We start from the raw sequence: 27,618 nt of genomic DNA, 5'->3' as shown, positions 1-27,618 counted from the left end.
AGAGATGTAAGAGCCATCACATGAATAGACAAGTGCACACTCATGTTCACTGCAGCATAATTCACAATAGCAAAAAGATGGAAACAACCTAAGTGCCCATAAACAGATAAATGAATAAACAAACGATGATACACACGATAGAATACTACACAACGATAAAGAACAATGATGAGTCCAGGAAACATCTCACAACATGGATGAATCTGGAGGGCATTATGCTGAGTAAAATAAGTCAATTACTGAAAGACAAATATTGCATGAGACTGGTGGCACAGTGGTAAGAGCTACAGCTGCTAACCAAAAGGACAGCAGTTCGAATCCACCAGCCACTCCTTAGAAACCCTATGCAGGCAGTTCTACTCTGCCCTATAGGGTCACTCACTATGAGTCAGAATTGACTGAAAAGCAACAGGTTTGGTTTTTTTTGTTTGTTTGTTTGTTTGTTTACTATTGTAAAAACTCATGAAAAGTTTTACGCACAGAAGAAAACAATCTTTGATGGTTACAAAGAAGGGGAGGAGTGGGGATGGGAAATCACTAACTAGGTAGTAGTAGACAAGTGGTAACTTTGGTAAAGGGAAAGACAACACACAATATAGACAAATCAACATAATGATCAAGGCAAAGTCATAGAAGTTTCCTAGACACATCCAAACAATTGAGAGACCAAGTTACTGGGACTGAGAGCTCGGGACCATAGTCTTTGAGAACATCTAGGTCAATTGGCATAACATAGTTCATAAAGAAAATGTTCTATATCCTACTTTGGTGAGTAACGTCTAAGGTCCTGAAAGCTTGCAGCAGCCATCTAAGAAACATCTACTGGTCCCATCCTGTCCAGAGCAAAGGAAAAAAAAAAAAAAAACCAAAGACACAAAGAAAATATTAGTCCAAAGGACTAATGGACCACATGAACCACAGCCTCCACCAGCCAGACCACAGAAGAAGTAGATGGTGCCTGGCTACTATCGCTCTGACAGGGGTCATAATAGAGGGTTCCAGACAGCAGGAGAAAAATATAGAACAATATTCAAGTTTACAAAAATAGACCAGACTTACTGGTCTGACAGAGACTGGAGGAACCCCCAAGACTATCACTCCCAGACACCCTGCTAACTCAGAACTGAAGTCATTCTCAAAGTCCACCTTTCAGCCAAAGATTATAAAACAATGACACATGTGAGAAATGTGTTTCTAGTCAATCAAGTATAAGAGATCAAATCAGCAACACCTGCCCAAGAAAAAAGCAGGGAGGGTAGAAATGGACAAGAAAGTTGGATGAATGGACACGGGGAACCCAGGATAGAAAGGGGGAGAGTGCTGAAACACAAGGGGATTGCAACCAATGTCCCAAAATAATTTGTGTATAAATTTTTTAATAAGAAACTAATTCGCACTGTAAACTTTCACCTAAAATACAATTAAATTTTTTTTTAATTTATTACTTGGATAAGTGGATGGATGGATGGATGGATGGATGGATGGATAGGTGAATGGTACGATGGATGTCAGACTCTGGCAGAGGTGAGGGCAGTGTTCTGCTTCTTCTCAACTGATAAATTTCTAGGACCCTCTGCAAAGAGTAGCTGAAGGCATGAGTTCCCTATTGGTTCTGTTCCATAATTGGCATCCCAAAAGAGCCACTCATCTGACCCGATAAGGTCTCTTTCCAGCTTGGGGCAGCAAAGATGTGAGCTCTTTCAAAGATGTGAGTTCCTTCAAAGGTGTGAGTCAATTTTCCACCTGTTGTTGTTAGGTGCCGTCGAGTTGGTTCCGACTCATAGCGACCCTATGTACAACACAATGAAACACTGCCCGGTCCTGAGCCATCCTGAAAATTGTTGTTATGCTTGAGCTCATTGCTGCAGCTACTGTGTCAATCCACCTCGTTGAGAGTCTTCCTCTTTTCTGCTGACCCTGTACTCTGCCAAGCATGACGTCCTTCTCCAGGGACTGATCCCTCCTGACAACACGTCCAAAGTACGTAAGATGCACTCTTGCCATCTTTGCTTCTAAGGAGCATTCCGGTTGTACTTCTTCTAAGATGGATTTGTTGGTTCTTTTGGCAGTCCATGGTGTACTCAATATTCTTCACCAACACCACAATTCAAAGGTGTCATTCTTCTTCAGTCTTCCTTATTCATTGTCCAGCTTTCACATGCATATGATGCGATTGAAAATGCCATGGCTTGGGTCAGGCCCACCTTAGTCTTCAAGGTGACACCTTCACTCTTCAACACTTTAAGAGGTCCTTTGCAGCAGATTTACCCAATGCAGTAGGTCTTTTGATTTCTTGACTGCTGCTTCCATGGCTGTTGATTGTGGATCCAAGTAAAATGAAATCCTTGACAACTTCAATCTTTTCTCCATTTATCATGATGTTGCTCATTGGTCCAGTTGTGAGGATTTTTGTTTTCTTTATGTTGAGGTGTAATCCATACTGAAGGCTGTGGTCTTTGATCTTCATTAGTAAGTGCTTCAAGTCTTCTCTCAGCCAGCAAGGTTGTGTCATCTGCATAATGCAGGTTGTTAATGAGTCTTCCTCCAACCCTGATGCCCCGTTCTTCTTCATATAGTCCAGCTTCTCGTATTATTTGTTCAGTATACAGATTGAATAGGTATGGTGAAAGAATACAACCCTGACACACACCTTTCCTAACTTTAAACCAATCAGTATCCCCTTGTTCTATCCAAACAACTGCCTCTTGATCTATGTAAAGGTTCCGCACGAGCACAATTAAGTGTTCTGGAATTCCCATTCTTCGCAGTGTTATCCATAATTTGTTATGATCCACACAGTCGAATGCCTTTTCATAGTCAATAAAACACAGGTAAACATCCTTCCGGTATTCTCTGCTTTCAGCCAAGATCCATCTGACATCAGCAATGATATCTCTGGTTCTACGTCCTCTTCTGAAACTGTCCTGAATTTTTGGCAGTTCCCTGTCGACATACTGCTGCAGCCATTTTTGAATGATCTTCAGCAAAATTTTGCTTGTGTATGATATTGTTCTATAATTTCCACATTCAGTTGGATCACCTTTCTTGGGAGTGGCATAAATATGGCTCTCTTCCAGTCAGTTGGCCAGGAAGCTGTCTTCCATAGTTCTTGGCATAGACAATTGAGCACCTCCAGCGCTGCATCTGTTTGTTGAAATATCTCAGTTGATATTCCATCAATTCCTGGAACCTTGTTTTTCACCAATGCCTTCAGAGCAGCTTGGACTTCTTGCTTCAGTACCATCAGTTCCTGATCATATGCCACCTCTTGAAATGGTTGGACATCGACTAATTCTTTTTGGTATAATGACTTTGTGTATTCCTTCTATCTTCTTTTGATGCTTCCAAAATGCCTGGGACATGATATCTACCTCAGGGTCTCCATCTTGGACTGTGTTTCCTCCTAAAGCATGGATCACTGACAATATCCTATAAATATTCTATTGGGTCTTGGTCCTGCACATTTAGAAGAAGATTACTGGTGCTGAAGTTCTATCATAAACCCTGACAGGTGTAACGTATCTTCCTGGTCTCACCCAATGACGGCCCACATTGCTCTGTGTATGGACTGTTTTCTTTTATTTTCCACCCTCTAAAGATTGTCAGAATTCTGCCTGGCTAAGCAATAAATCCATCTTTTCAGGGATCAATTGCAGTGATTGGCTGCAAAGCCTGGAAATCCAATTAACTGCAAAATAAATAAAAAATGAAAAATACACTGAAGCCACGGCATAAATCAGCTAGAAAATGTTCTGCACACTAAAATAAACAAGGAGAAATTTCAACTTCATTTGTCTTTTTCTTTTTTTAAATTCTGTTAGTGATAAATTTAACCTTGCTTCCAATTTTGTCTTAGCCAAGATTTGCTCAAGTATAGGTCTGTTGGAATGGCTAACTCTGTTCTAATTATACCCTGCAGGCAGTCTCCAGAGAGATGCCAACTCGGCTAGGATTACCTTAGTGCCATATGTAAAATTTTAGGCCCTCTCTCCCTTCATCTTTTTATACCACATGTGTTCTTAAAGCGGCATATATCTGCTCTAATATTGTGTGGGAAATATGAGTTATTTTGGCTTCCTGGAGCATTTTGAAAAGGACAGAATTTTCACCAGTTGGCTGAGTGAAAGGCCTGATGCCTCACTGCTGTGGAGGTCTGCAGACATCACACAAGGAGCCTCTGGGCAGCTGGACAACCTTGCTGGTGTGAAGAGCAAGTCCAGTTATCATGACAGTGAACCTCATTCCTGGCTTCATCCCAGATCTCCTGTCAATGCCACATATGTTTTGACCTTCTTGAGCCCTGGGGCTTAACGTAGCAGGCAACCTGAGGAGGCCACCTGGGAAAGAACAGACTAGCAAAGGCACTTAGGGAAATGGCTCCATGAGCTCCCATCAGTAACTGGAACATGTTTGTTTCCTGTAGGTGTCACTGTATAGGACAATCAAGAAGTTAAGATCACTGCTCACAGCCTGGGACCCAGAGGAGCAGTAGTGCAGGGGAAGAACATGTGGCTGGTGTCCAAAGTAGGGGGCTGTGACACTGACTCTCTGTGTAACTATAGACAGCCACAAGCTGTTCTGGATCTCAGTTTCCTTATGTAAAAAATGCGTAGACTGAAATAAAGGCTCCCAAAGCCCTTCCAGATCCAAATGCCTACGATTCCATGCTTAGTGAATAAAAGCACATTTTTTTTATTTAGGAAGATTTGTGGAATGCGTAGTCTTACTTTGATGAAATACAAACTACTCTTCCATCCTTCCTTTTTTTCCTGATGCTCTGCTCATGTCTTTACTGAATTTGCTGCCTCTGGATTATAAGCACTGCACAAACAACAAATGTTGGTCAGTTGATGTCACTGTGGAAAGCAAGAAAATCAAGAATCTACTGTTTCTCCACATTTATTGAAATAAATGGCTAAATGGAACGTTGCTCAAAAAAAAAATCTTGCCTCTACACTCTCCCACTCATTCTACCTCCAAAGACTCCACGAGTAAAAGGCATAGCTCTATCAATAAATGTGAGGAGAAATCTCTTCTGGTCTTCTAAATGTGCCCATGTGGATAGTTTTCTATTCAAGCTACAAATTATCTATTATGCTTAGCTAGCTGTTTATTGGTTTCATTTTACCTAAAATATTATGTTGGTCTCTAAACTTATTTTCAAAATTCTGTTTACCTGAAAAAGGAGGTCAAAAGAAAACAAATAGGATGAAAGTAAGCTGTAACTGTTGGAGACACAGTACCATTGTTGTTGTCATTAGGTGTCACTGACTCATTGTGACCCTCTGTACACCAGAATGAAATACTGCCCAGTCCTGTGCCATCTTCACAATTGTTGTCATGCTTGAGTCCATTGTTGCAGCCACTGTGTCAACCCATCTCACTGATGGTCTTCCTTCTCTGACCTTCTACTTTACCAAGCCTGATATCCTTCTCCAGGGACTGGTCTCTCCTGATAACATGTCCAGAAGGTGGGGTCAAGATGGCGGAGTAGTCAGACACTTCCTGCGGTCCCTCTTACAACAAAGACCCAAAAAATGACAAGCCAGGAGCCCTGAACATCACAGGCAAAGTTGAAGAATCAGACTGAGCAGCAGGCGGAGGGAGAAACAGTTCAGAAGCAGCGAGGAGTTGCCAGACCTGACCCAGTGGGAACTGGCACCCACAGGCAACTCCTCCACTGCCATGAGCATGGTGAGGCAAGCAGAGGCATTCAGGACACATTTTCCACATCAGAGGAGGCCAAATGGCAGAGAGACTGCTCAATCCTCCAGAACAAGCGAGAATCGGCCCACAATTGGTAAATGATAAGTATTTGTGTTTAACCTACCACAATCCAAAACTTCCCCTTCAGGAAAAACCTCTCATCCACTTACCTGCTCCCTTCCCACTCTGCACTGGGTCCCAGCCAGCTGTATCCCTGCGCTTGTCCTGAGCCATTCTCCTGGCCTTGGAGAGGAACCAAATTAACAAATGGGAAAAAATAATCTGCCAGCTCCCCTAAGCTGGGAACTCAGGGCAGAAGCAGCTCCTTTGCCTAGGCACAGGCATAAGGGGTCCATGGACTTTGAATGCCTTTCACCCCTGCATAGACTTCTGTGGGACCATTTCAACAGTGTGGGCCCTCATTAGCACAGTACAACACGTATATACCTGAACTCTAACTTCAACCGTTTCAGCTACATGGTGGAGAGGTAAGTTCATGTCATTTGACACCACTCTGCCTATTAAGCAGGGTCCTCACCTACCCCACATCAGAGGCCTGAGGATTGGTGGCTCCATCCATGACACCTACCTGCCCATGACAGAGGTCCAAGAATATGTGGTGCCTCCCAGTCCTTATAGCCAACAGCATTAGGTGCCCATAGTCTGGATGCAAAACCCACCCACCTACACACTCTAGGGAACAGGGACATGCTTTCCTTACAACACCCAGGGGTGGTTGTCAGCCCCCTGCCTTGCTCAGTGGGTGAGCCCCTACTGCACCCAGATACCTGTGCCTATACCAATCACACCTGCTTGTCTAGGACTGAAGGTGTGAGCCTGCACCACACACTTGGTGGCTGACTAGCTGGACATCTGAGCTGAATTCATACAAGAGAAGTGAATGGACTCCTGGGCTCCCATACCCAGTAGCAGCGCTAACCACTTGGTGACAGGATGCTAGAGCCTCAAAGGTGCCAATAATCAAACTAGCTCACTCAAGCAGCCTATTTGGGCATATCAGAACAAAACAAAACAAAAAGCTAGGACACAGTAAGCAAACATAAATAAATACGATAACTTATTGATGGCCCAGAGACAACAGTCACTATCAAATCACATAGAGAGGCAGACCATGATGGCTTCAGCATGCTCCCAAAACAAAGAATCAAGAAACCTTTCAGATAAAGATAACTTCCTGGAATTACCACAGGTAGAATACAAAAGTTTAATATACATAACTCTTCAAGAGATCAGGAAGGAGCCAGCAAAACACAGAACAAGCCAAGGAATGCACAGACAAAGCATTAGAGAAACTTAAGCAGATTAGACAAGAGCATAATGACAAATTTAATAGACTGCAAGAAGCCACAGAGAGACAGAAAACAGAAATTCAGAGGATAACAATAAAATTTCAGAATTAGACAATTCAACAGAAAATCATAAGAGCAGAACTGAGGATATGGAAGACAGAATTAGTGAGATTGAAGATAAGGTACTTGGCACCAACATACTTGAGGAAAAATCAGATAAAAGAATTTTAAAAAAGAAGAAGAAACCCTAAGAATTATGTGGGACTGTATCAAGAGGCATAACCTATGAGTGATTGGAGTAACAGAACTGTAAGGGGGAGGGATAACAGAAAATACAGGAGAGAATTGTTGAAGATTTGTTGGTAGAAAACTTCCCTGATATTGTGAAAGATGAGAAGATATCTATCCAAGACGCTCATCAAACCCCACACAAGGTAGATCCCAAAAGAAAGCAACAAGACATACTATAATCAAACTTGCCAAAACCAAAGATAAAGAGAGAATTTTAAGAGCAGCTAGGGATAAATTAAAAATCACCTACAAAGAAGAGTCAATAAGACTAAGCTTGGACTACTCGGCAGAAACCATGCAGATAAGAAGACAATAAGATGACATATATAAAACCTTGAAGGAAAAAAATTGCCAACCAAGAACTATATATCCAGCAAAACTGTCTCTCAAATATGACAGTGAAATTAGGCCATTTCCAGACAAAGAGTTTAGGGGATTTGCAAAAACCAAACAAAAATTACAAGAAATACTAAAGGGAATCCTCTGGTTAGAAAGTCAATAACATCATATAACAACCCAAAACTAGAACACAGGACAGAGCAACCACTTATCAACCCATTTAGGGAAATTACAAAAATAAATCAAAGCTAAAACACTCAAAACAGGTAAACAGAGACATCATTGTGTAAAAGATGACAACATGAAAACAAAAAAGAGGGACTATAAAATGTAGTCATAGATCTTTCATATGGAGAGGAAGTCAAGGCAATATAAAGAAATAAAAGACTGGTTCAAACTTAAGAACATAGGCATAAATTTTTAAGGTAACCATAAAGGAAACTAAAAATCCTACACATCAAAATAAAAAACATGAAGACTCAGTAAATACAAAATCAACAATGAAAAAGAGGAAAAGACAATATATAAAAACGACTCAGCGCAGAAAATTAAGTGGAACAAAGAAATTGTCAACAACACAAAAATAAAAGACATCAAAATGACAGCACTAAACTCATACCTATCAATACTTACATTGAATGTAAATGGACTAAATGCACCAATAAAGAGACAGACAGTGGCTGAATGGATTAAAAAACACAGTCCATCTATATACTGCCTACAAGACACACATCTTAGACTTTAAGACAAACTAAAACTTAAAGGATGGAAAAAATATATCAAGCAAACAACAATCAAAAAAGAGCAGATGTGGCAATATTAATCTCTGATAAAATAGACTTTAAAGTAAAATCCACCACAAAGGATAAGGAAGGACACTATATAATGATTAAAGGGTCAATACACCAGGAGTATATAACCATAGTAAATATTTATACACCCAATGACAGGGCTCCAAAATACATAAAACAAACTCTAACGGCATTGAAAAGAGATAGCTCCACAATAACAGTAGGAGACTTCAACACATCTCTTTTGGTAAAGGACAGAACATCCTGATAACATATCCAAAGTATGTGAGAGAAAGTCTTGCCATCCTTGCCTTTAAGGAGCATTCTGGCTGTAATTCTTCCAAGACAGATTTGTTTGTTCTTCTGGCAGTCCATGGTATACTTAATATTCTTCACCAACACCATACTTCAAAGGCATCAATTCTTCTTCGGTCTTCTTTATTAATTGTCCAGCTTTCACATGCATATGAGGCAATTGAAAACATCATGGTTTGGGTCAGGCGTACGTCCTTGGGTCAGGTGTATTTGGGTCCTAGAGGTATTTCCATGGTCATAAATTAAATGTGCTGCCACAGGGAACACGAAACACATAGGGCTTAGGGTCTCTCCTTAAGCCTAGCTGGAGAGATCAGATTTATGCAAGGAAATTACTGGAGAACAGGACAGATGCACCTTCTTCGTCTCAAGCCTGATAGCTATATCATTTATTCAATCATTTATTCTACAAATGTTTAAAAATCAAACCCACCGCCATCAAGTCAATTTCAACTCACAGCAATACTATAGGACAGAGTAGAATTGCCCCATAGGTTTCCAAGGCTGAAATCTTTATACAAGCAAACTGCCACATCTTTCTCCCATGGAGCAGCTGGTGGGCTCAAACGACCAATATTTTGCTTAGCAGCCAAGCACTTTTTTAGGCCAGGTACTGTCCCTGGCCCTGGGAAAACAACAGTGAACAAGACAGCCTCAGCTTGCCTTCTTGAAGTTTACAGACAGCGTGATGCATACATCCACATGTCATGAGAACAATGGGTTAATTCCATGAGAAACAATCATTTGTTTAGCATAGTGTAGACGTGCATTGTTTTGCTAACCTATGGCTGCATTTTTCTATTTTCATCTAGTGGATGGCCGCAAGAAGGATGAAGGTGCCTGAGGATCTTATCTTTCCAATCCTCCTTCCTTCTCCAAGGCAGATAGTTACAAGTACCAAATAAGTTTCTATTCTCACTGTGGGGGTTTTGGTTTAAAATTGTTTATTGATCAATAAAAAAGTAGAAAATCACTAAGTCATTGCCTGAGGAAACTGTACTAGTAATTTTACAGCAGGCTAGATAGTAAGGAAGGATTACAAATGTTAGTAGGCAGGAGACCCACCTCCTGCTGAAAACAAGTCAATCCTGACAAATCCAACCACCATCGATGACCTTGGAGAGCCTGCACAAGGTCAATGGCAAAGTGAATGTGATCACATTGGTCCTGTTCGGAGTCTGTTTACTATCTCCAGAAGAAAATGGACAGCCATCATATGTACTCCCATATGTTTAAAAGTAATAAACACTGTAAATAACAGACTGGAGTCCTCAAATGAATGCAAACGAGTACATGGGATTTAGAAATAGCATTTCAAAATAGATTTTGAAGTTAATTTTTAAAATAGTACTCTCACTGGGACATGTTGTTGCCACTATAACTATTTATATTAATAACTCTGACTCACCCAACGAGCCTTTGAAAGCTCACATATATGAATTTATCTGGCAGTACTCATTCATTCTTTCAGTCATCCTTCCTTCCTTCTGCTCAACAAAGACTGCTGGGAGTATCAGCATCCAGCATAGCACCATTGCCCTTGGTCTTATTTCTAACAATGACTTTAACCTTTGTTCTTTCATTGGAATGTTCATTGCAACCTGTTTCATTCCTCTCCTTCCACCTACTTGTCTTATTTCTCCTTAAACCTTTTTATGTTCATTACCCAGATGTCCCTAAAATAACTGGGTTAAATATTTCCAGTGACCTCTTGGGTCGATTATACCCTCACTTATTTCTCTTTCCTCCATGGCTTCCATAGGTAACCATTTTAACTCTCTTATATCCATGTTCAGCCCCTCTCTTGCCTACTAGATGAAGCCCAATTTTGATCTCTTCCTTGTCAGGTTTCCTTACTCTAGCAGAGAGACAATGGTATATTATTTTAAATATCATAAGGCAAAAGTACCATTCCAGACAGGGAGCACGTTCTGGGTCTACGCAGTCATTCAACCATTTGTTTTGATTATAAGGATCCCTGGAGGATGGTGAAGAGATTAGTGAAGGACTGCAAGTGTCCCGACAGGCAGGGCTCCACCCATTCCCAGGTGGGATATCATGTTCATATTCATGGTCTTCAGTACTGAATCCCAAGACATGAGTATCACCTCTTAGCTCTGATCACATTCTGTGAGGGACAGCCAGCTTAAGAAGCGGGACAAAGTCATAATCATTATCCAACATCTCAGCTTAAAGTAGTTCATCATTTTCCAGAAGAGATCAGCTCTTGATGGAATGGCACTCTGGACAGGTAAGCTTTTTTTTTTTTTTTTTTTTTGATGGGGAAGAAAGAGGAGAGGCTCAGAGTGCAGGACCATGTCTATGGACATTAGTCCAGGTTAGGCAGCACACAGCACATGGAGAGTCCTGGCAAGAAGGTGGAGCTTAAGGATACATGATTTATCTCCAAAAACAGTCATCAAGGGGTTGCAGACAGATAAAAATGAAAGGCTCACAACAAAGGCAAGTTCCTCACTTTTCACTTTGATCAAAGGTAGCCTTGGTTGTATTATAGGACAGAAGGGCCACAGAACTAGGAACCTCCTACCCTCCTCCCTCACTGTCCTATAATGAGAGATCTCATACTATGAGAAGCAGTGAGCTTCTGAGGCCCCTCCCTACTGCCTTTGGGTCTCACGAACCCCTAGATCAAGGGATTCTAAGCCAGCTCTGATCTAGTATCCTGAATCCACTGAAGACTCAAACATGAGGGATTATTCACATGGGGAACTAAGGACCTTGTGGATTAAGTCCTATCCTTAGAAAAGAGAGAATGGAGGTGCAGAAGTTTGGTTCAAGAATAATGGGCCATAGTCAGAGGGGACAGACAAATCATCCCCAATTCCAGGCCCAGGGACTTACACTAAGACTTAGCGTGGCAGTGACAAGAGTCAGCATCTCATGAATCTGAGCTGGAGAGCAGAAGATGGTGAAAGTATCAACTGTGCAGATCATACAGGAGATGCCCCCAGCAGCTTCCAGAGCCATTTGGGAGAACTGTGAGGAAGCCTAGAGAGCCCAGTGAGCAAGGATAGAGAGCTGAAGCAGATAATACTTATTTGAGGCTGCTCATTACTGGTAGAGTGAAAAAACATGGGTGATAGCTGCCAGTCAAAAGTACATTATTTTCAGCCAAGTGGATCTCTTCACTGAGATGTTGGAGGCAGGCCTGGCTGGGAATGTGGGGAATGGGAGCCAAGAGATCCTGCTGGGAAAGACACTAGTGATCACATGAGTTCTCCCCACACACTTAGGCTCTCACTTCACACTCTTACCCCACAGATCTAGCAAGCTTGATAAAATAAAACGAAGACATCACTCCCATCCCAGTATCTTTGGCTACAGCTACTATTCATAAACTCTGGTCAAAGAACAAGAAGGTGCAGAAACCTGGTAAAAAAAAAAAAAAAAAAAAGAAAAAACCCATACATTTGAGTTGATTTGATGTAAATTTTAAGGAAAACACCAAACATAAAGTTCCATCAGATTCTCTTTCACTTTTCATACAATTCTGGCCTGAATGGATTAAGCTCTGGGCTGCTGAAGTCAGGAGTCCAGGTAACTTGGATAGAATTGTGTTCCCCAAAAATATATGTACCAATTTGGCTAGGCCATGATTTCCAGTATTGTGTGATTATCAGTCTTTTGTCATCTGATGTGATTTTCCTATATGTTGTAAATCCTACCTCTATAATGTTAATGAGGTGGGATAGGTGGCAGTGATGTTAATGAGGCAGAACTCAATCTACAAGACTGGATTGTTTCTTGAGCCAATCTCTTTGGAGACATAAAAGAGAGAATTGAGCAGAGAGACATGGGGACCTCATACCACCAATAGAGCAATGCCAGGAGCAGAGCACATCCTTTGGACCCAGAGCTCCTGCATGGAGAAGCCAGTCCAGGGGAAGATTGATAAGAAGGACCTTACTTCGAACCCAACAGAGAGAGAAAGCCTTTTCCTGGAACTGACACCCTGAATTTGGACTTCTAGCCTACTTCACTGTGAAGAAATAAATTTCTCTTTGTTAAAGCTATCCACCTGTGGTATTTCTATCATAGCAGCACTAGATAACTAAGACACCAGGTCTCCATCCTTCTGTGAGCAGTGACAAGTTCACCCTGTGCCTGCCACTTACCTTCCCTAACTTTCCATAACTCCAGCTGCAATAAGAGAAGACTAATACCTTGCAAATTTCGGAGCGGTTTTAAAGATTGAAACCCTTTTCTGAATTACTTAGGCATTAGAGTGGGAAGCATTTTCTCAATCCAAAGTATTACTACAGCAGAAGGGTTGAAGTGTTCCTTTAAAGCTGGAAGTGTTCCTTTTTTTTACAGATCCTAGGAAACTGATGCTTTGAGCAGGAAAATGACTTCACTGAGGTCACACAGCCAGTCAGTCAGTGGCATGAGAAGCAGCTGGATCTCCTGATTCCATGTGCCCTGATACATCTCTTCTAGAATTATGCTGGAATATCCAGCTAGACCTGGTGGATTTTTTTGACCAAGAACACCCATGCAAAGGGCAAACACACTCCATTCATTAATCTCAGGAGGATGCAGCTCTTCGGAAAAAAGCATCTTCTCAAAGCCAGCCCTCTCAGCATTGATTTTCCTACCATTCTTGCTACTTATATTTCTTCAGGCAGACCCACCTCATTTTTTTGGTCTTCTTTCCAAAGGAATAACTGGTTCTTTTTCCTAGTTTCTATTTCAGTGTTGCCTTAGTGGACTTTTTCTTTCCTTCATTAAAGTAGTATGCGTAATAAATGGCATAAATACGATACAAATCATAACTAATGATGCACGTAAGAGAAACTAGATAAGTGGTAGCTCCTAAAAACAAAACACTTATGCTCACCAAAAGAGTAAAAAGAGAACCTACAGACTGGGAAAAAAAAATTGGCTACCACATATCCAACAAGGCTCAAATCTCAAAAATCTACAAAATACGGCAACACCTAAACAAAAGACAATCCAATTAAAAAGTGGGCAAAGGATATGAATAGACACTTCACCAAAGAAGATATTTAGCCAGTTAACAGACACATGAGGAAATCCTCATGATTGTTAGCCACTGGGGGGAAAAAAAAGCTGCTGTCAAGTCGATTCCAACACATAGCAACTCTATAGGGCAGAGCAGACTGGCCCCATAGGGTTTCCAAGGAGTGGCTGGTAGATTTGAACTGCCAGACTTTTGGTTAGCATCCTGAGCTCTTAACCACTGAGCCACCAAGGGCCCTTCATTAGCCATTAGAGAAACGCAAGTCAAGACAACATCGAGATACCACCTCACCCTGACAATACTGGTACTAATGCAAAAAACACAAAGCAATGAATGTTGCAGAGGTTGTGGGGAGATTGGAACTCTTATGCACTGCTGGTGAGAATGCAAAATGGTAAAACCACTTTGGAAAACAATACTGCACTTCCTTAAAAAGTAATAAATAGAAATACTATATGATCCAGCAATCCCGCTCCTAGGAATATACAATCACAAGAACAGACATATGCACACTCATGTTTATTGCAGTACTATTCAAAACAGCAAAAAGATGGAAACAATCTAAATGCTCATCAACAGATGAATGGATAAGCAAATTATGGTGCATACACACAATGGGATACTATGCAACAATAAAGAACAAGGATGAATCTGCGAAACATCTTAAACATGGATGACTCTGAAGGCATTATGCTTAGTCAGTCACAAAAGGACAAATATTGTATGAGACCACTATTATAACAGCTCAAGAAAAGGTTTAAACACAGAAGAAAACATTCTTTGATGGTGATGAGGGTGGGGAGGGTGGGACAGGGGTATTCTCTAATTAGATAGTAGACAAGAATTATTTTAGGTGAAGGGAAGGACAATACACAATACGGGGGAAATCAGCAAAACTAGACCAAACCAAAAGCTAAGAGGTTTCCTGAATACAACCAAACACTTCAAGGGACAGAGTAGCAGCGGCGGGGGTCTGAGGACCATGATTTCAGGGAATATCTAGGTCAATTGGCATAACAAGGTATATTAAGAAAACATTCTGCATCCCACTTTGGTGAGTGGCATCTGGGGTCTTAAAAGCTAGCAAGCAGCCATCTAAGATACATCAATTGGTCTCAACCCACCTGGAGCAAAGGAAAATGAAGAACACCAAATACACAAGGAAAATATGATCCCAAGAGACAGAAAGGGCTGCATAAACCAGAGACTCCATCAGCCTGAGACCAGAAGAACTAGATGGTGCCAGGCTACCACCGATGACTGCCCTGACAGGAAACACAGCAGAGAATCCCTGACAGAGCAAGAGAAAAGTAGGATGCAGATTTCAAATTCTAGTAAAAAGACCAGAGTTAATGTTCTGACTGAGACCCCAGAGGTCATGGCCACCGGACACTCTGTTAGCCCAAAAGTAAAACCATTCTCAAAGCCAACGAATCAAAGATTAGACTGGACTATAAGACATAAAATGAAGCTCAAGTCGACTATGTGGACAGGTCCTGTCTGGGGGCAAGATGAGAAGGCAGAGGGGGACAGGAGCTGGCTGAACGGACACAGGATATATAGGGTGGAGAGGAGTGTGCTGTCTTATTGTAGGGAGAGCAACTAAGGTCACATAACAATGTGTGCTTAAGTTTTTTTATGAGAAACTGACTTGAATTGTAAACTTTCACTTACAGCACAATTAAAAAAAAGGAAAAGAAAGGGTTTCAACACAGAAAAAAAGCATCCTTTGATGGTTATGAGGGTGGGGGTGGGGGATTCACTAGCTAGTAGACAAGTGTCAACTTTGATGAAGAGAAAGACAACACACAATATACATGAAGTCAGCACAGCTGGACCAAATCTAAAGCATAGAAGTTTTCTAGACATGTCTAAATACTCTGAGGGACTGAGAGGCTGGGGCCTGGGGACCATAGTTACTTTCACCTAAAGCACAATAAAAATGAAAACAAAAAAATTAAGTAGCACTGGGTTGGGTCAGGAGAAAGCTGACTCCAGGTCTCTGTCTTTGTAATTGTGGTCTTTAATTGTGATCTTCTGACCATCAAAGGATGCTTTTTTTCTGTATTGGTTGAGTCATGAATTCTGATTTTTTTACCTTAAGTCTTGAGCACTCCCTACAAATAAAATTTTAATATAATCAGTCTCAGCACATCTAGGGGCTTTTTAATTACCCTTCAAAAAGCGCTTAGGCAACAGCTTGCTATTAGGTTACACAGTGTCAGCATCTGAACTGTATACACAAACAGGTTTGTTACACTTTGCAAACCAACATTTGTCTTCTATCATTTGTTCTCTAAAGAGCCTTCTTTAGAGGACCATTCCCAATCCAAAGAGCAAAGTGGACATCGTGCCAATAGGAACACTATCTTTTCTTGTCGCTACTCCCCTCAACATTGGATCCTGGATAGTTCAGACACCTTCATAAAACCATTGTGATAATTCAGGAGCCAATTACACAGCTAGCAAATCCATGAGCAGATCCTCCTCTCCTCCTTTGTTCCCTGCCATCTCATGCCAGGCCGTTTCACTGCTCATTAGCCCCTTTTCCAGAGAATGAGCAGGGAAAACAAAAGGAGACGAAATTCAAACCCATTCGTTTGCTCTTTATTAGCTGCTCTAGTTAGCAGCTCAGTGGGTGGGCAGATTGAAATGATTAATTAATACTAAGTTTGAGGACTGTCTCTGGAGCTCATTGTTTAAGCTCTTCCTTCCTCCTGAAATCACCTAGTACAAAATTTACCAGCCTAGAGACCAGACTAAGGTGGTTACAATGATCATGTTTCCAGAGGAAACTGAGTAAAGAAAACTGACATCACACTTTCTTTCTAAAGAACCCAAAGATTTGTTATCTCATAAACCTTTTAGATTTTTAAAAAATTAAATTATAAAACAGAGCATCCTAGGGCTAGTAAAACACAAAATATCTACTTCTTTCTTGTTTTGCTTATGGGAACCCCACTACAGAGTAAGTTATACTTTGAGAAATAATAAATCTTAATAATAATATCAGGATAGCTGACTTTTTAAAGTATTTTATTGAGTTTCTGAAGAAAGTTTACACAGCAAGTAAGGTTCCCATATGACAATTTCCACACAAATTGTTCAATGACATTAGTTACATTTATCACAATGTGTCGACATTCTCTTTAATTGTGTTCTGTTTGTTCCCTTTCCAATACTCTAGTTCCCCTGTCCCCTTATCTTCTCATCTTTGCTTTTGAGTAATTGTTGACATTTTGGTCTCATACTGATGATTTTTAAGGGCATTGATTTTATGGGTAATACCTTTTACTTTGTATTCCACTCTGCTGTTTCATTAAAAGGTGATCTCAGGGGATAGGCTTGGTTCTAGGTTTAAAGAGTATCTCAGGCCAATAGTCTCAGGGAATCCTCTGTTTTCTACTGCTCCGGTTTGTCTGGATTTTTTTGTTTTTAATAACAATTTGAGGTCTGCTCTGTCTTAGTTATCTAGTGCTGCTATAACCGAAATACACAAAGAGAAGTTTATTTTCTCACAGTAAAATAGGCTCAAAGTCCAAAATCAGGGTGTCAGCTCCAGGAGAAGGCTTTCTCTCTCTGCCAGCCTTCTCATCAATCTTCCCCCAGACTAGGAGCTTCTCTGCATAGGGACCCTGGGTCCAAAGACATGCTCTGCTGCAAGCACTGCTTTTTTGGTGGTATGAGGTCCCCCTGTCTCTCTGCTCGATTCTGTCCTTTATATCTGAAGAGATTGCCTCAAGACACAATTCAATCTTGTAAATCGAGTCCTGCCTCACTAACACAACTGCCACCCAACCTCTCTCATTAACATCATAGAGGCAGGATTTACAACATACAGGAAAATCACAGGATACCGGGAATCATGGCCCAGCCAAATGGATACACACATTTTTGGGGGGAGGGTCACAATTCAATCCATGACATGCTCCATATTTTTCTACCATTCTATCAGGAACCAAATATTGTGACTCCAGTCAGAACAGTGAGTGGTGGTAGCCAGGTACCATCTAGTTCTTCTGGTCTCAGGGTAGATGAGGTTATGGCTCATGTAAACTAGTTTCTCTTACTGTTTTGCTCCCGGAAAGTAGAGACCAGTAGTTGTGTCGGGAAATCTGACTCTCAATGATAAAGAATTTACACAAGATACTAAGCAAACATAGTGGCAAGCTAATCCAGGCTGTTAAATAAACAATAGTGATAATGTAAGATAAACCCTGCAGAAAGAAGAAATAAAAGTTTGAGCTTTCCAAAAGTAATATTTACATAGATACAGGAAAATATATATTAAATTTAGAGAAACAGGCTACAGGTTCCTCTGAAGGACCTCTTGTGGAGTAGTGGTTAAAGTACTTGGCAGCTAACCAAAAGGTTGGTGATTCAAACCCACCAACAGCTCCACAGAAGAAAGATGTGGCAGTCTGCTTCCATAAAGATTACAGCCTTGTGGGGAAGTCCGCACAACTTGACCAAGGCAAAGTCATAGAGGCTTCATAGACACATTCAAACTACCTGAGGGACTGAGTTACTGGGCTGAGGGCTGCGGACCATGGTCTTGGAGGACATCTAGCTCAATTAGTATAACACAGTTTATAAAGAAAATGTTCTACATCCTATTTGGTGAGTAGCATCCGGGATCTTAAAGTCTGTGAGCAGCCACCTAAGATACATCTACTGGTCCCAACCCATCCGGAGCAAGTGAGAATGAGGAATACCAAAGACACAAGGGAAAGATTAGTCCAAAGGACTAATGGACCACAACTACCACTGCCTCTACCAGGCTGTCTAGCACAACTAGATGGTGCCCAGCTACCACCACTGACTGCTCTGACAGAGATCATAATAGAGGGTCCCAGACAGAGCTGGAGAAAAATGTAGAACAAAATTCTAACTCACAAGAAATGACCAGACTTACTGGTCTGGCAGAGACTGGAGAAACCCCAAGAGTATGCCTGCCCCTGGACACCCTTTTACCTTAGTACTGAATTCACTCCTGAGGTTCGCCATTCAGCCAAAGATTCAACAGGCTTATAAAACAAACAATAACACATGCAGTTCAACAATGTATGTGAGGCTAAATGGGCATACCGGCCCATGGGCAAGGATGAGAAGGCAGGGGGGGACAGAAAAGCTGGACAAATGGAAATGGGGAACCCAAAGTCAAGAAGGGGAAAGTGTTGACACATCATGGGGTGGGCCCCTCTTACAACAAAGACCTGAAAAACAAGGGAATCAATTATATATGATAATCTAGGAGCCCCGAACATGAAATACAAAGTTAAGGAGTTGGACTGAGTGGCAAGGGGAGGGAGAGACAGTTCAGAAGCAGCAAGGACTTGCCAGACCTGACCTAGCTGGCACCCTGCAGGCTGGATCGGCTGGCATGCACAGAATGACGCAAGTAGTAGTGCTCAGGACACGTTTTCCACACTGAGAGAAACCGAGCAGCAGAGGGTCTGCACAAGCCTGTGGAACCAGGGGAAAGCAGCACCAGATCTGCGAAAGTTAAGCGCAAGCATCTAACCTACCATGCAGGATAAAAAAAGCCCTTCCCCTTCTGGGAAGTGCCTCTCTCCCATTCACCTGCCCCCTCCCCACTCTGCTCCAGTCCTGGGCCAGCTTCAGTGATTGCCATGCCCCCTGGGCTGAAAGTGGGACCAGTCATGCACTCCGAACCATTCTCCCAGCTTGAGAAAGGGAACAAATAAACATACAAATAACAAACAGGAAAAAATAATTTGCATAATTAGCATAGTACAGCAGCGTAAAAACCTGAAGCCTATTATCAACTGCAACAGCTAATGGGGAGTGGCAAATTCGTGACATTCAACACAGCCCTACCCATTAAGCAGGGTCTTCACCTACCCACATCAGGGGCCTGAAGACTGGTGGCTCCACCCACTCTACCTAGCCACCCAAGACGAGGATCTGAGAATAAGTGGTGCCTCCCAGTCTTTACAGCCAAAAGCATTGGGTACTCAAAGTCTCTCTGCAAAATCCACCCACCTAAAAACTCTAGGGAACAGGGACATGCCTTCCACCCGGGCACTCAGGGGCAGTCATTAGCCCCCAACCTTGCTCAGACCGTAAACCTCTACTGCAGCCAGATACCTGTGCCTGCTCCAATCACCCCTACATAGCCCTGTCCATCTAGGATTGTAGGTGAGAGCCTGTACCACATACTCGGTGACTGATGACCTGGACACCTGAGCTGAATCAACACAAGAAAAGTAAATGGACTCCTGGTCTCACATACCTAGTAGCAGCTCTAACCACCTGGTGACAGGATGTGAGAGCTTCAATGACACCAATAATCAAAATAGCTCACACGACCAGCATATTTGGGCATATCAGAACAAAACAGGAAGCTAGGACACAGTAAGCAGACAAAAAGTAAATAAATATAACAACTTATTCATGGCTCAGAGACAACAGTCAATACTAAATCACATAAAGAGGCAGACAACGATAGCTTCAGTAAGTGACCAAAACAAAGAACCAAGGAACCTCATGTAGGAAGATGTCTTGGAATTACTGGAAATAGAATTCAAAATATTAATATACAGAGTTCAAGAAATCAGGAAGATCAAGCAAAACACAGACAAAGCCAAGGAACACACAAACAAAGCAAAAGAGGAACTTAGGAAGGGTATACAAGAGCACAACAACAAATTTAACAGGCTGCAAGAATTCAGAGAGAAAATAAAAAGAAACCGAAAAGAGTAACAATAAAATTTCAGAATTAGACAACACATCAACCATTGCAGAATTGATGCAATGGAAGTCAGAGTTAGTGAGACTGATGATAAAGCACTTGACACCAATTTATTCGAGGAAATGTCAAATAAAAAGAACTTTTAAAAATGAAGAAACCCTAAAAATTATGTGGGGCTTTATCAAAAGGAATAACCTGTAAGTGATTCGGGTGCTAGAATAGAGGGGAATAACAGAAAACACAGAGAATATTGTTGAAGATTTGAAAACTTCCCCAATTATCATGAAAGACAAGAAGATATCTGTATAAGAAGCTCATCCAACCCCACACAGGGTAGATCCCAAAAGAAAGTCACCAAGACATAGTATAATCAAACTAGCCAAAACCAAAGACAAAGAGAGAATTTTAAGAGAAGCTAGTGATAAACAAAAAGTCATCTACAAAGGACAGTCACCAAGTCTGACTACTCAGCAGAAATCATACAGTCAGGTAAAAAGGCAATGGGATGCAATATATAAAGCCTTGAAGTAAAAAAAAAAAAAAAAAAAAAAAAAGCTGCCAACCAAGAATTATATACTGGCAAAACTGTCTCTTTTTTTTTACGATGGCAAAATTAGGGCATTTCCACATAAAGAGAAGAGAATTTGTAAAAAAAAAAAAAACCAAAATTACAAGAAATACTGAAGAGAGTCCTCTGGTTAGAGAATCAATAACATCAAACAACAACACAAGACTAGAACACAGGACAGAACAGCTAGATATTACCAAGTTAGGGAAGTCACAAAAATAAATCAAAGCTAAAACACTGAAAGTAGGGAAACAGAGATGTCAATAGGTAAATTACAACAGCATTAAAACAAAAAAGAGGAACTAAATACTATAGTCATAGAACTTTTATGTGGAGAGGAAGTTAAAGCAATATAAAGAAATAAAAGATTGGTGTAAACTTAGAAAAACAGAGGCAAATTTTAAGGTAACCACAAAGTAAACTAACAATCCTACACATCAAAATAAAAAACAAGAGAAACATAAAGACTTAAAGACTTAGCAGATACAAAATCAACAACAATGAAAAGTGAATACATAAAGAAAAACGACTCAGCACAGAAAATTAAGTGGAACTAAGAAACTGTCAACAACACAAAAAAAGACATCAAAATGACAACACTAAACTCATACCTATCAACAATTATGATGAATTTAAATGGACAAAATACACCAATAAAGAGACAGAGAGTGGCAGAATAGATAAAAACCTGATCTGTCTATATGCTGCCTACAAGAGACACACCTTAGACTCAAAGACACAAACAAACAAAAACTAAAAGGATGGAAAAAATATATCAAGCAAACAACAATCAAAAAAGAGCAGGAGTAGCAAAATAGACTTTAGAGAAAAATCCACCACAAAGGATTAAGGAAGGACACTGTATAATGATTAAAGGTCAATACACCAGAAGGGCACACCATAATAAATACTCACACACCCAATATAGGGCTCCAAAATACAAACTGTAAGAGCATTGAAAAGAGAAATAGACAGCTCCACAATAATAGTAGGAGACTTCAACACACCACTTTTGGTGAAGGACAGAACATCCAGAAAGAAGCTCAATAAAGACACAGAAGATCTAAATGCCACAATCAACCAACTTGATCTCATACTCATATACAGAACTCTCCACCCAACAGCGGCCGAGTATACTTTCTTTTCCAATGCACATGGAACATTCTCCAGAACAGACCACATATTAAGCCACAAAGCAACCCTTAACAGAATCCAAAACATCAAAATATTACAAAGAATCTTTCTGACCATAAAGTCATAAAGTGGAAATCAATAACAAAAGAAAAAATCAATAACCGAAAAAAAAAAAAATTCAAATGCATGGAAACTGAACAACACCTTGCTCAAAAGCTACTGGGTTACAGAAGAAATCAAGGACAGAATAAAGAAATTCACAGAATCAAATGTGAATGAAAACACTTCCTATCAGAATCTTTGGGTCACAGCTAAAGCAGTGCTCAGAGGTCAATTTACAGCAATAAATGCACACATACAAAAAGAAGACAGGGCCAAAATCAAGGAATTATTCCCTACAACCTGAACAAATAGAGAGAGAGCAAGAAAAGAAGCCCTCAGGCACCAAAAGAAAGCAAATAAAAAATATTAGAGCAGAATTAAATGAAATAGAGAATGGAAAAACAATTGAAAGAGTTAACAAGACCAAAAGCTGGTTCTTGGAAAACATTAACAAAATTGATAAAACATTGCCCAAACTGACAAAAGAAAAACAGGAGAGGAAGCAAATAACCCAAAAAGAAATGAGATGGGTGATATCAAAATGGACCCAACTGAAATTAAAAGAATCATAACAGAATGATATGAAAAATTATACTCCAACAAATTTGAAAACAGAGAGGAAATGGACAAATTTCTAGAAACACACTATCTACCTAAACTAACACAAACCAGGGTGGAAAAACTAAATAAACTTATAACAAAAGAAGAGATTAAAAAGGTAATTTAAAAACTTCCAACAACAACAACAACAAAAGCCTTAGTCCTGACAGCTTCACTGGGGAATTCTACCAAACGTTCAGAGAAAAGTTAACACCAGTACTACTAAAGGTATTTCAGAACATAGAAAGGAACGGAATACTTCCAAACTCATTCTATGAAGCCAACATAACCCTGATACCAAAACCAGGTTAAGGCACCACAAAAAGAAAGCTACAGAAAAATATCCCCCATGACCATAGACGCGAAAACCCTCAACAAAATTCTAGCCAATAGAATTCAACAACATATCAAAAAAATAATTCACCATGACCAAGTGGGATTCATACCAGGTATGCAGGGATGGTTCAACATTAGAAAAACAAACAATGTAATCCATCAAAAGATAAGAGCCACATGATCTTATCAGTTGATGCAGAAAGGCATTTGACAAAGTCCAACACTCACTGTTGTTAAAAACTCTGAGCAAAACAGGAAGAGAAGTGAAATCCCTCAACATAATATAGGGCATTTATATAAGGCCAACAGCCAACATCATCCTAAATGGAGAGAGTCTGAAAGCAGTCCCCTTGAGAATGGGAACTAGACAAGGATGTCCTTTATCACCACTCTTATTAAACATTGTGCTGGAGGTCCTAGCCAGAGCAATAAAGCAAGAAAAAGAAATAAAGGGCATCCAAACTGGTAAGGAAGAAGTAAAAGAATCCCTATTTGCAGACGATATGGTCTTATACACAGAAAACCTCTAAGAATTCACAAGAAAACCATTGGAACTGATAGAAGAGTTCAGCAGAGTATCAGGAAACAAGATAAACATACAAAAATCAGCTGGATTCCTCTACATCAACAAGGAGAACTTTGGAAAGGAAATCACCAAATCAATACCATTTACAAAAGCCCCCAAGAAGATAAAATAGTTAGAAATAAATCTAACCAGAGATGTAAAAGACCTATACAAAGAAAACCACAAGACACTACTGCAAGAAACCAAAAGAGACCTCAATAAGGGAAAAACATATCATGCTCATGGATAGGAAGACACAACATTGTGAAAATGTCAATTCTACCCAAAGCAATCTACCGATACAACGCAATCCCAATCCAAATTGCAGTGGCATTTTTTAATGAGATGGAGAAAAAAAATCACCAACTTCATATGGAAAAGGGAAGAGGCCCTGGATAAGTAAAGCATTACTGAAGAAGAAGAAGAAAGTGGGAGGCCTCGCACTACCTGATTTTAGAACCTATTATATGGCCATAGTAGTTAAAACAGCCTGTTGCTGTTACAACAACAGATACATAGACCAATGCAGCAGAACTGAGAATCCAGACATAAATTCATCCACCTATAAACAGCTGATATTTGACAAAGGCCCAAAGTCAGTTAAATGGGAAAAGGCAGCGTCTTTAACAAATGGTGCTGACATAACTGGATAGCCATCTGCAAAAAAATGAAACAAGACCCACACGTTACATCATGCACAAAAACTAACTGAAAATGGATCAAAGATCTAAATATAAAATCTAAAATGATAAAGATCATGGAAGAAAAAATAGGGACAATGCTAGGAGCCCTAATAAATGGCATAAACAGAATACAAAACATAACTAACAATGCACATACACCAGAAGAGAAACTAGGTAACTGGGAGCTCCTAAAAATCAAACACTTATGCTTATCAAAAAACTTCAAAAGAGTGAAAGGACGACCTACAGACTGGGAAAAACTTTTTGGCTACAACATATATGATCAGGGTCTAATCTCTAAAATCTACAAGACACTGCAAAACCTCAACGACAAAAAGACAAACCACCCAATTAAACAATGGGCAAAAGATATGAACAGACATTTCACCAAAGAAGACATTCAGATGGCTAACAGATAATAAATGTTGGAGAGGTTGTGGAGAGACTGGAACACTTATACATTGCTGGCTGAAATGTAAAATGGTACAACCACTTTGGAAATCAATTTGGCACATCCTCAAAAAACCTAGAAATAGAAGTGCCATACAATCCAGCAATCCTACTCCTTGGAATCTACCCTAGAGAAATAAGAGCTGTCACACGAATAGATATATGCACACCTATGTTCATTGCAGCAGTGTTTACAATAGCAAAAAGATGGAAACAATCTAACTGCCCATCAACAGACCAATGAACAAATAAATTACGTATATCACACAATGGAATATTAGGCAAGGATAAATAATGATGAATCAGCGAAACATCTCACAACATGGATGAATCTGGAAGGCATTATGCTGAGTGAAATTAGTCGTAAAAGGGCAAATATTGTATGAGATCACTATTATAAGAACTCAAGAAAAGGTTTAAACACAGAAGAAAACATTCTTTGATAGTTACAAGGGTAGGCAGGGAGGGAGGGGAGTATTCACTAACTAGATAGTAGTGATCGAGGAGCTTCTCAGTGCAAGGACCCCCATTCAAAGGATGCACTATTCTCCTGGCTCTTGTTTCTTGGTGGTATAAGGTCCACATTTCTCTCTACTCACTTCTCTCTTTTATATCTTAAAAGAGATTGGCTCAAGACACAATCCAATCTTGTAGATTGGGTCCTGCCTCATTAACATAACTGCCGATAATCCCATCTCTTCAACTTCTCAGAGATAGGATTTACAACACATAGGAAAATCACAACAGATGACAAAATGGTGGACAATCACACAATACTGGGAATCATAGCCTAGCCAAATTGATACAGATATTTTGGGGGCACACAATTCAATCTATGACAAGCACCAAGGTATAAGTATTGTGGTCTATATGACAAGAATGAGAAAACTGATTTTTAGAGAGTTTAGGTAACATGCCCAAGGTCATACAGCTGGTAAATGGCGGATATGGTTCAAACACAATACCATCATCACCAGTGCCTTCACCTTACACTTTCATTCTCCCTTCCTGACACTGAAACGTCTTTTGTTTTAATTAAGAAGGGCTTTTGCGTCCATCCTTTGTGGTGTAAATCCACAGGTTTCAAGGCATCTCTTCTGAAACTCCTTTTACCTTTCACTGATGCTTAGGATAAAATGTTATCTTAACAGGGTACCAGTGTTTTAGTTGTTTAGAATGTGTGTTATCCACAAGAGCAGCGACATGACTAGAGGGAATCAGAGAATGACAGAGATTGGCCCTGCAAGAAAGAGTGGAAGGCATCTACAAAAAGAGGCCTCACCAATTTTTCAAGATGGTGAAGTCATCTTGCTGACTTCAGAGCCCCATATGTTTATTAGGTGTACAGGAAAGAGTTCCTGCCTCCGTGGGCTCCTGGCATTTCTGTGACACTTCTCACTGTCTCCTATTCCTCCAAGGAACTTGTTCATAGATTTTGGTTTGGAGGTTGCACAAATGGACTCTTCTTATGACCATGACAGCAGGCAGTCTGAGCTGGCTCGTCCTGGGCATAGGTGGCCTTGGACTGTGAACTTAGATTGGAACAAAAGGCTTCCCGTAAGAGAAAGGGAAGCTTTTCACACCTCTGTGCTTTTACTACAAAAATAGAATACTTTGTTAAGTTGTTGTTGTTGTTAAGTGCCATCGAGTTGGTTCCAACTCATAGTGACCCTATGTGCAGCAGAATGAAACACTGCCTGGTCTCATACCATCCTCACAATCATTGGTATGTTTGAGCCCATTGTTGCAGCCACTGTGTCAATCCACCTTGTTGGTCTTCCTCCTTTCTTGATGATCCTCTACTTTACAAAACACGATGCCCTCCAGGGACCAGTTCCTCCTGATAACATGTCCAAAGTACGTGAGACGAAGTCTTGCCACCCTGGCTTCTAAGGAGCATTCTGCCTCTTCTTCTTCCAAGACAGATTTGTTTGTTCTTCTGGCAGTCCATGGTATATTCGATATTCTTCACCAACACCATAATTCAAAGGCATCAGTTCTTCTTGGGTCTTTGTATTCATTGTGCAGCTATCACATACATATGAGAAGACTGAAAATATCATGGCTTGGGTCAGGTGAATCTTAGCCCTCAAAGTGACATCTTTGCTTTTAAACCCTTAACAGAAGTCCTTTTGCAGAAGATTTGCCCAATGTAATATCTCCTTTGATTTCCTGACTCCTGCTTCCATGAGCATTGATTATGGATTCAAGTAAAATGAAATTCTTGACAACTTCAATATTTTCTCTGATTATCATGATGTTCCTTATTGGTCCAGTTCTGAGGATTTTTGTTTTCTTTACGTTGAGTTGTAATCGAAACTGAAGGCTGTAGTCTTTGATCTTCATCAGTAAGTACTTTAAGTCCTCTTCAATTTCAGCAAGCAAGGTTGTGTCATCTGCGTATCACAGGTTGTTAATGAGTCTTCCACCAATCCTGATGCCACATTTTTTTTTTCATATAGTCCAGCATCTCAGATTATTTGCTCAGCATACAGGTTGAATAAGAGTGGTGAAAAGATACAAGCCTGACGCACGCTTTTCCTAATTTTAAATCACACGGTATTCCCTTGTTCTGTTCGAATGACTACCTCTTGGTCTAGGTACAAGTTACACACGAGCATAATTAAGTATTCTGGAATTCCAGTTCTTCACAATGTTATCCATAATTTGTTATGACCCATACAATTAAATGCCTTTGCAATAGTCAATAA

The sequence above is a fragment of the Loxodonta africana genome, chromosome 26 (assembly GCF_030014295.1).
Source record: "Loxodonta africana isolate mLoxAfr1 chromosome 26, mLoxAfr1.hap2, whole genome shotgun sequence".
Taxonomy (NCBI): Eukaryota; Metazoa; Chordata; class Mammalia; order Proboscidea; family Elephantidae; genus Loxodonta; species Loxodonta africana.
This window is presented reverse-complemented; position numbering follows the sequence as displayed.